The 9974-nt window shown below is 38.8% G+C and overlaps 1 long non-coding RNA gene across 1 annotated transcript; it reads left to right on the top strand.

Annotated features, from left to right (window-relative positions):
• Nucleotides 1–1714: 1714 nt before the first annotated feature.
• Nucleotides 1715–9455, top strand: LOC311073582. The gene is made up of 4 exons (XR_014604175.1): nucleotides 1715–1842; nucleotides 1982–2187; nucleotides 2287–2403; nucleotides 9062–9455. It is a non-coding gene; the product is annotated as an uncharacterized lncRNA (long non-coding RNA).
• Nucleotides 9456–9974: the final 519 nt, after the last annotated feature.

Here is a 9974-nt window from a genome sequence, read left to right on the forward strand (position 1 = left end):
CCTATAGTGCGTTGGCAGCTGAACGGTTGCAGATTCAAACCCTTAAGTCCTTAATTTGTCAGCATTATGACCATGATCAAGACACTTAAGGTCAACATGGCATTCACATTATGTTTGGAATGTGACATTTCTGAGGGAAACAGAATATTTGGAAGTTTTATCTGGAATTCTTTGGATTGTGAAAAGTAAGCTTTCCATATACCAGGAATGGAGTCACCGCCACCCATGTTTGAGGATCAGAATGTGGAAGCTCAGTGAAGTTCACCCTTACCAATGGTAACTCATTTTTCAAACTGTTTTCTATTATCGTTGTAGCATTTATTGCATTTATGTTGACTGCAATTGAATGACATTTTATTATACATGAAAAAAACCTAAACATTACCCCACTTGTGATATTTAAACTTTTATGTGTCTTGAAAAGGATGCTTGCTAAATGAGACTACAGAGGTTGTCTGGGACATTAAACATCAGCTCTTGCAGACTATATTCTAACTCAAACTTTCCAACCTGAAGATTTTAAATAAAGATCAAAAGAGTTGTCAGAAGCATAATGGTGGTTGTGTAGTTCGTTTAGGCTATATCCTAACAAAACGTCACAGAATTATTTTCTGCACAACAGAACAACTTACAAATTTTGGCAAACCATCAATAAAATCAAAACAACCATTTTGCCATTACAAATGTGTGGAGGGTCCGTGAAGAGAAACTATAAATTTGCCATAACAAATGTGTGGAGGATTAGGCCTAAAGGCGAGATGAAGATAAAGAATATGAATAAAATAAGACTATACATAGATTGAGATATTTGCTAGTTTATACAGCTTGTAGAACTACAGAATTAAACTTAGAAACTTTAATTATGAACTTTATGAAAGCAATGAATTCAGTCCCACGCTGACATCCTATAGCACCCGAAGTAATAGGACGTTTGACAGGCAGGTTTCAATTAGCATGACTGCACGTCTTGTATCTTTTAATAAGAAATCCGCCGCTGCTGTGAGGGAAAAAGCTTCAATGCTCTCTGCTGCATCTTAATAAAAATATGTAAAAAAAGAGAAAAAGAACTGTGTTTCCACAGCAACTGGCACCTGAGTAACGGCGGAGACGTGCTTGAAAGCATCAGGTTAGAAAATGACATCTTTGCATCCTGACGTGTCCGCATTGATCCCGTGTCATACCCAATTACAGCGCGTGCTGTCGTACAGGCGCGTGCTATTCAGCACAAGACACACGCTGTCGCACTTCTTCTCAGATGCCTCAGGAAGTGGTTTTAATGAACACCAGCCCCCATCACCTTTCTTTACCACCTTTCCATACACTTCTCGTGTTTACCTTCGAAAAAACGAAGCGACGTCGATTTCCGCTTTGAATTCGGATGCGTCGAGAGTGGCGGTAACCTGCTTTGATTGGCAGCGTTTTAAACTGAGAAATCTCTCTGTTATCTTTAATTATACAACGTATTTATCTTTCATTGTGACAAGGAAATGATCAATACTCCCCCTAGATCTGTTTCTTTATCCTAGTTCAACACTTTGAGGGTTATTTATTCATGTTTTATGCCAGGTCTGATATTTATAATCACATCTTGAGAGGAATCAATATTTTCTTTTCTTCTGAGAGAAGACAAAATATATACCAGATTTTCTCCTGAGGTTTTAGTGCAATCTTTCACTCTTATGTTGACTGTCTTGTCCCACTGCATCACTTGTTTCTAGGAGCAGCCAGCATTTGAAGTGCTCTACAGAACATGTTTGATACACTCACAAACTCTGGCCTCACGTTAAGCGCTTACATACTGCGTGTGATTCGACCTGACGGAAACAACCCATGAAATCTCAGGTAGGTGCTTGATTCCGCCTGAAATGTGTACTTAGCCCTTGCGCGGCGAAGAGATCCGTTTGAGCACCACACAGTCAGCTCCTCTTTTACTCAGCCTCTTTCAACTGCCTGAACCCATTTTCTGCTTGTTTCGTTTCAGAGTCTCCTCACCGGGGGAACACGGCCGACAATAGACCCTAATTAAAGCGTGCTGTGGGCTGACAGAGCCCATTCTTCTCCACTGCGTCCCGTTTAAACTGGGCCTCCCTTCCTGTGCCATCCACACCCACCTCACTCCACTAATTTCAAGTGGAACCGTGAAGGCTTAATGGAAGACCTCGGATGACAGGGAGTCAACGCGACCTGGTGGGTCTCTCGAATAGTTTCTTTTGTGTTTTCCTTTCATACTGTTACAGCTCACAGTTTCTTCTATGCAATTGATTTAATTCAATATTTGTAATTTAGAGTGGTGGTCAGATTGCATTGGAGGCCCTTGGCATTCTGAAACCCGCAGGAACTGGATCCACTAGCCCACAATCCATCCCTGGCTTTCCAACACTTCTGTTATCAGTTTGTGTTTCTGTGAGTCAAATGCATTAAAACAATTCTTGATAACTGGGGAAAAAAGATTGAATTTCCATCACACAACATCTATTCATTTTGTCAGACCATATTTCATAAGCAAAACAAGCAGCTGGATTTGGAAACTCGGTTTGTAATCAAACTGGGCAAAACAAACATCTTATCCTTAATGAAAAGAGTGGGAGGAATGCCAGCTAGACCATTACCAAACCTCCGCTGAAGCCCTTATAAGTACTTCACAAAATAGTCTGACAGATGGGCTACAGCTCACTACAAACCCACAAAACCACCTTGTTTGGTTTGGTCAGGCATAAACCACACCGCATAATGTGGAAATCACAGGCTCACAGCCAGACCACATCAAATATCTAAGCCTGTTGTCCAAATGTCCAATCCCGGGATATTACCTAATGGACACTTCCGTGACCACCTCAAATCTGGGAGTAATTCTAGCAGCTGTGTTGGCTATGATGGTGACTGGGCTGGGCCGCATTAACAATAGGGCTAGGTGGGGCTGAAGCCTCAGGGCCCGAGCAAGGAACGGGACAAGAGGCCCGTATTTGTCTGTGGAGTAGATTGACGTGGCCGTCGGGAGCACCTGAACTTTTCCCGGTGGACTGATCAGCAACACACCACTCCCCCACATATTAAGCGCTGTTATTAAGTGGAGCACCTGGGAAACAAAGACCAAAAGTCATGTGATGAAATGGCTACCTGCTCATGGGCAGTGTTCTGGATGTGCTTTAAATGTCTACAAAAGTGGGGACATATTTATTTAAAATCATTAATATATTGGAAACACTGTACAACATTAGTTAACTACTTTAGTTAACATGATACTTCTACAGCATTTATTAATCTAAAATTAATTTGAACATTTACTAATACATTATTAAAATCAAAAGTTGTGTTTGTTAACATTAGTTAATGCACTGTGAACTAACAAACACTGAACGACTGTATTTTTAACTAACGTTAACAAAGATAAAAAAAAATACTGTAACAAATGTTTTGTTCATTGTTAGTTCATGTTAGTTAATACATTAATTAATGTTAACTAATGAAACCTAATAAAATATATATATATATATATATATATGAAAGATGAAAATGTAATTTAAATAAAATATTAATTTTATTAATATAAAATATTATTAATAAATTATTTATCTATTGTATCTATTATCTATTGTATCTAATATTGTTTCACTGGAGAATTTGATAACATTTATTTAATATCATTAGAATTTTTAAGATAAATACAGAATAAAAAAATCACAGGTTTGGAACGGCATGTGAGTGAGGAAACACTGTTTTTAAAGAGCAGGTGAGGTAACTAGAAATGAGTTTCTAGCTGGTCTATGTCTATTGAAAATTTAAGACAGAGACATTGTTAATAAAACTGTCAAAACTCTGAGGAAACCATCAAAAGCTTAGTAATTAGACACAATGGAAGACTGTGTTATTTGATTTTTTTTATTTTATTACTGTTATTATCTTTTGTCAGTGACGAATTTGTTTCTGCAATCCGGTAGAACTAATCGAAGATAAATAAACACTGCACTTTAAACTCAAAGAGATATTAGCACAGCTTGGTTTATACTGACTCAAGAGTTCATTTTTTACATGTAAGGCTGGATATGTCTTGAAAGTCACTGCAGGACAACTAGAAATCCAGTGTTCCTTGCACTGGTATTATAACAGCTTGAGGCTGTGTATCCATGCACTGGGAAAGCTCATTTCAAACGCTCGAGAGTTGCTGGAAAATGACCCGGCACATCCTGGTAACTCTTCACATGAATGAAAACATCTGTCAGAGCCTTCTTGCTGTGCAGAGACAGAAAATCGCCTGTAGGGTTTTTCTAAAGGCCTTGAGGCTAGATATCTAGACAACCAGCATCAACATGCTGTTCCACAGATGTAGTTTACTTCGAACATCACTTGAGTAATGAATGCACGGAAATGTTGAATCTGTGGCAACCCTCGTTTGATACCTTTGAAGACTCTAGTCAATATGTATCTTCCCTAGTGTAGATAATCATCTTTTGGAAGATACTCATAAGGTTTCCATAACCTAGTGAGCTGCCTACAGACAGTATCATAGCAAAGTGAAAGCTATGATGTGGAAGCTATTCTAAAAGGTACGCAGAAAAAAATCATGTTGCCTTCTGAATTAATCTTTTTTTATGTTTTTGAATTAAGTCTTTTGTTTAAATTATTACAATTTAAAATAACTGATATTTTAATATATTTTGAAATAATTTATTCCTGTGATGGCAAAGCTGAATTTTCAGCATCATTACTCCAGTCTTCAGTGTCACATGATCCTTCAGAAATAATTCTAATATGTTTATTTGGTGCTCAAGAAATATATATTTTTTGATTATCATCAATGTTATTATTAACAGTGCTTTTATTCAGGATTCTTTGATGAATATGAAAAGAACAGCATTTATTTGAAATAGAAATCTTTTGTGACATTAGAAATGGCTTTACTTTCACTTTTGATTGATTTAATGCATTCTTGAAAGTATTAACTTCTTTATAAAAAAAACTTCTTTACTCACCCAAAACTTTTCAACAGTGCTAAATACACTTCACGAAAATGGTCATTTTAACTGACACAAGTAAAAATTCATTAAAGATAGCAGACAAGTTGAGGAGAACTGAGCGTATTCATTTATTTCTAATGCAAATGTTTGCTTGTTTTCAATTATTCCATATTTTAAAAAAAAATGTTTTCTTTTTTTTCTTTTTCTTAGTTATGTTTTCCCATATTAGTGTACAGTAGCAACATTTTTGCTACTTTTAGTTCAGTGAAGAGCAGCGAGAGGACAGGAGATTAGAGGGAGAACAGAATATGTTGCAAGCCAGACTCAAACTTGTACCACAACTCTAGTTGTCAGATACAGGTGATGAGTGTGACCTCATTGTCTTATGTTTTAAATGTATAATAAATTAAACATTGCCATTTCACAAGAGACTGAAACTTGTGACAACATGTGACCTATTGGTTCGACATGTACGGCTCACTGATTTCATTTCCTGTACATTTTTAATAACATCATGCCCAATCAGAGGACTGTGGACTGTTAGTTCAGGGCCAAATATTCTGGTTAAATGGAGCAGAATGATTAGCAATGTTCTGACAGGTCGCTCGTGGCTGTGTGCAGGTCAGTGAGGAGATGTGTTAGGGCAGATCAGTTTCCAGACAGCTGCTGTTTCATTGGTTAACTGCCTCTAATAATTCGGAAATTTGATTTCAGGCATACTCGCATGCACAGACATGCTAATGCTAACAAACAATATGACGTGTTTGTAAGCCGCAGATGTCATCTAGATGACTCTAATTTCTCTGTCTGTTGTTTATGCAACAATTCAGTTCATTAATTACAGTAAAATATAAGCTTTCATATTACCCCTGTCCACTGGTGGAAGCGCCTACAATGGGCACGTGAGCGTCGGAACTGGACCATGGAACAGTGGAAGAAGGTCGCCTGGTCCGATGAGTCCCATTTTCTTTTACATCACGTGGATGGCCGTGTACATGTGCGCCGTTTACCTGGGGAAGTGATGTCACCAGGATGCGCTGTGGGACGATGACAAGCCGGTGGAGGGAGTGTGATGCTCTGGGCAATGTTCTGCTGGGAAACCCTGGGTCAAGGCATTCATGTGGATGTAAATTTGAGACCAGGTACACCCCTTCATGACAATGGTGTTTCCTGGTGGAAGTGGCCTCTTTCAGCAGGATAATGCACACCACACACTGTACACATTGTTCAGGAATGGTTTGAGGAACATGATTAAGAGTTGAAGATGTTGCCCTGGCCTCTAAATTCCCCAGATCTCAAACCAACTGAGCATCTGTGGATGTGCTGGACCAACAAGTTCAATCCACGGCTGCTCCACCTCATATCCTACTACAGGACTTGAAGGATCTGCTGCTAATGTCTTGATGTCAGATACCACAGGACACCTTCGGGTTCTTGAAGAGTCCATTCCTTGGCGAGTCTTCTGATTTGTTCAGTCCGTGATGTTTCATATACCCCATCCTTTCTCTTCATATCTTTTTTCAGTCTGTTTCTGGGTGCTGGCGTACAGCTCAGTTACACATGCTTCACCTGGTACTTCAACAGCAGTAGGCTCTCATGTGAAGTACCTCTGTCATTTATCTGTGTGTGTGCGTATGTGTGTCCGGCCCACTGCCTGAGTCTGGGCTATGCGTATTCCTAGTCACACCTACTCTCGGTGGACTGAGGACCCCATCAAATTCTGTCTTTCTCATCTCATCTATTCATCATACTCTCATCTCCTCTGTGCCTTTTCTCTGTGTTAATCTGTAGTAGAGGATGGAAGCAGAGAATGAATGAATCACATTATCTATCAAGGCCATCGTGTAGGTCATTACTTGACGATAAACTCAAGCCAGTTATGATTACAGGCGGTGCAAATTAAAAGGCTGTCATCCAAACCATGAAGCCGCCCCATGATAAAGCACCTCAATCTTATACGTTTGAGCCCCTAAAGGAATATTACATCCAAAAATGAAAGCTCTGTCATTATCATTTACTCATATACTCGTATATACTCGTTACAAACCAGTATGACTTTCATTCTTCGATAACAAACAAAAAAATCTTAAAAATACATTTATACTTTTATGGTGCTTTTTGGAGCTTAAATGGTGAAATTTAATTTTGTTACTGTACTATTCTAAGGGGACTTTAGAAGCAGCACTAAGTTTTGTGTTTTATTATCAGAAATCCTTGTTTATTCAAAATATAATTTATACATTAACAGTGTGAAATGTCTGTTCATGAATGCCTAATATTTCCAAAATTATCACTCTGACTATTAAAACACTTTTTAGCTCTGTCTCAGGAAGCATTGTGTTTCGTTGAGAGTACTTTACACTCCAAAGGGACCTTATTAAATTAGCTAATGGAAAACATTTCACTGAGGATTTCATATGAAGAGCTGTTTCAGTCATGGGAGACAAGGCTATGTGTCCATGTGTGATAGATTTCAATTTTGAATGCGTTTCAAGTGGAGGGGAGAGGCTGTTGAGTTTGCTTGTCTATGTCTAAACATTGAAACAAGATGTGCTCAAATATGTCTCCGATTTCAGAAGTGATCTGGAAAAAAAATCGTATGAGCCATGTAGAACTGTAAACAGATAACATGCACATTAGGATAGACTATGAAAAAGTTTGGGGTCATTAAGACGTTTTTATTTATTTGAAAGAAATTAAAGGGATAGTTCGGCCAAAAATTATATTAAACCCATGATTTACTCACCCTCAAGCCGTTCGAGATGCATATGTCAATCATTTTTCAGACGAACACATTTTCAGTTATTTTAGAAAATGCCGGCGTATGACGTAGGACGTAGCGTAGGAAGCATCCTGACGTAGAATGAAGTATAGCTAAATCAAAGGCTACGTCCTACGTCGGCATTCATCTCCCGTGAACGCGCGTCGACCGTTGCCGGAAGCCAGTTATTTTCATTTATAAAGTTTTAAATATGTATATTTTTATGACAAAACCGCACGGATTACCCTCAGAAGGCCTTCGTTTATCCCCCTGGAGCCAGATGGATTACTTTTGTGAAGGATGCATGCACATTTTTGGGACTTGAAGGAGTGGACCCCATAACTTGACATTATAACCACTGAAAGACATTTTCTAAAATAACTGAAAATGTGTTCGTCTGAAAAATTATTGACATATGCATCTCGAACGGCTTGAGGGTGAGTAAATCATGGGTTTAAAATCATTTTTGGCCGAACTATCCCTTTAATACTTTTATTCAGTAATGATGCATTAAAATGACCAAAAGTGATGGTAAATACATTGATAATGTTACAAAAGATTACTATTTCAAATAAATGCTGTTCTTTTGAACTTTCTATTGATCATCCTGAAAAACATGTATCACGGTTTCCACAAAAATAGCAGGCAGCCATTTTCAACATTAATAATAATAAGAAATGTTTCCTTAGCAGCAAATCAACATATTAGAATGATTTCTGAAGGATCATGTGACACTGAAGCGGAAAAAATTCCGCTTTGCCATCACAGACATAAATTACATTTTAAAATATATTACAATAGAAAACAGTTATATAAAACTGTTTTTACTGTATTTTTGATCAAATAAATGTAGCCTTGGTGAGTATAAGACACTGGTCACATTTTACTGTATATATTATTGTCTGCATGTCTTGTGCGGGGCTCCGTATGAATGTCATTGCATTAGATTAAAACATTTAAACACTTCAAAGCCATTTTAAAATGTATTTTATTACCAACTGTATTAACGTTCATACATGATGTTTAGCAAAGGATTGCAGAGACAAAACTAATGCTGACCCTACATAGCATCGTTCATCCTGCAACAACTGCAATGCTAACGGTAGCCATTTTGCTTAGTCAGATAACTACAAGGGGCAGAAGTTGGTGGTATCAAGCATATACTGTACTTTTTTAGGCCACCGCATGTCATAGATTCATGTCTTTCTGTCTTCTTGAATATGTAATTAATATAATGAATATCTAATTTGTATGCATGGACAGCCGTTGATCACATGCATTAGCCAGGGCGGACTGCGAGAAATAGATCGGCTGTTCAAATGTGTTTTATCACCTCTTTCATCAGATTACTCAGCGAAAGCGACGTCCGTGGATACTCTTCGTAAACCGCGTGGCATTCCCCATCTCCATTGCTCCCCGGGATAAAGAGATTGACCTCCTTCTAATGGAATTACAGAGCTGGAGAACATTGAGACAGAGAAGAGAGAAGACTGTGGAAAAGGACAGGCCGGTTAACCTTCTCATCTCGAGACCAGACGAGGAGCTCACAACCTTAATCCCTCCATAGTCCTGTGGATTAGGCCGTCCTCTTATCGCGGCTTTAATGCGGCGAGCTGCATTGTCATCTCCCTTTCTTTGCCGCGTAATTATCCCTGCTAGCAGCTTCCAGACTCATTATTTTTATCATACCACTTCCTGTACGGCCAGTGGGGGGTCCAGTGATTCAGGCCCCTATCAAATATGGCTTGGATTTGTTCCTCACAATGAGCTGGCGCACAGACCGCTCTCATTCTGTTGCGGTTCTACCCAGAATTCCATGTTTATCCTTCATTTGCTCACCCTCATGTCGTGCAAAACCCACACGACTTTCTTTGTTCCATGGAAGGCAACAGGTAACATGCACCCTGGTTTTCTAGATCATTCCCTGTCGCCTGGTCATGCGCTCTGTTTACTTGTTTAGCGCGGCAGACCTGAATGAAAGCTCGAACCGTGACACCGTCACAGATGAAAGCCGTTGTCTGGGGAACGCTGTCATTGAGGTGAATGACAGATTCACTCCTCCATACTGTCACAGCTGACAGGGATTCATCCCTCCCAAATAAAAGCTTTCAGGAGCTCCATTGTTTGTTACATCATTTCTTTTTTTCGCCCACACAGGCGCACAGTCACAAATAATTCATGGTTTGTTTTGTTTTATTATGTCATGCTCTGAACAACTTGAATTAGAGCTCTCTTACAAATGGGAAATATTTACATAA

Source organism: Abramis brama (assembly GCF_963993115.1).
Source record: "Abramis brama genome assembly, chromosome: 22".
NCBI classification, from domain to species: domain Eukaryota; kingdom Metazoa; phylum Chordata; class Actinopteri; order Cypriniformes; family Leuciscidae; genus Abramis; species Abramis brama.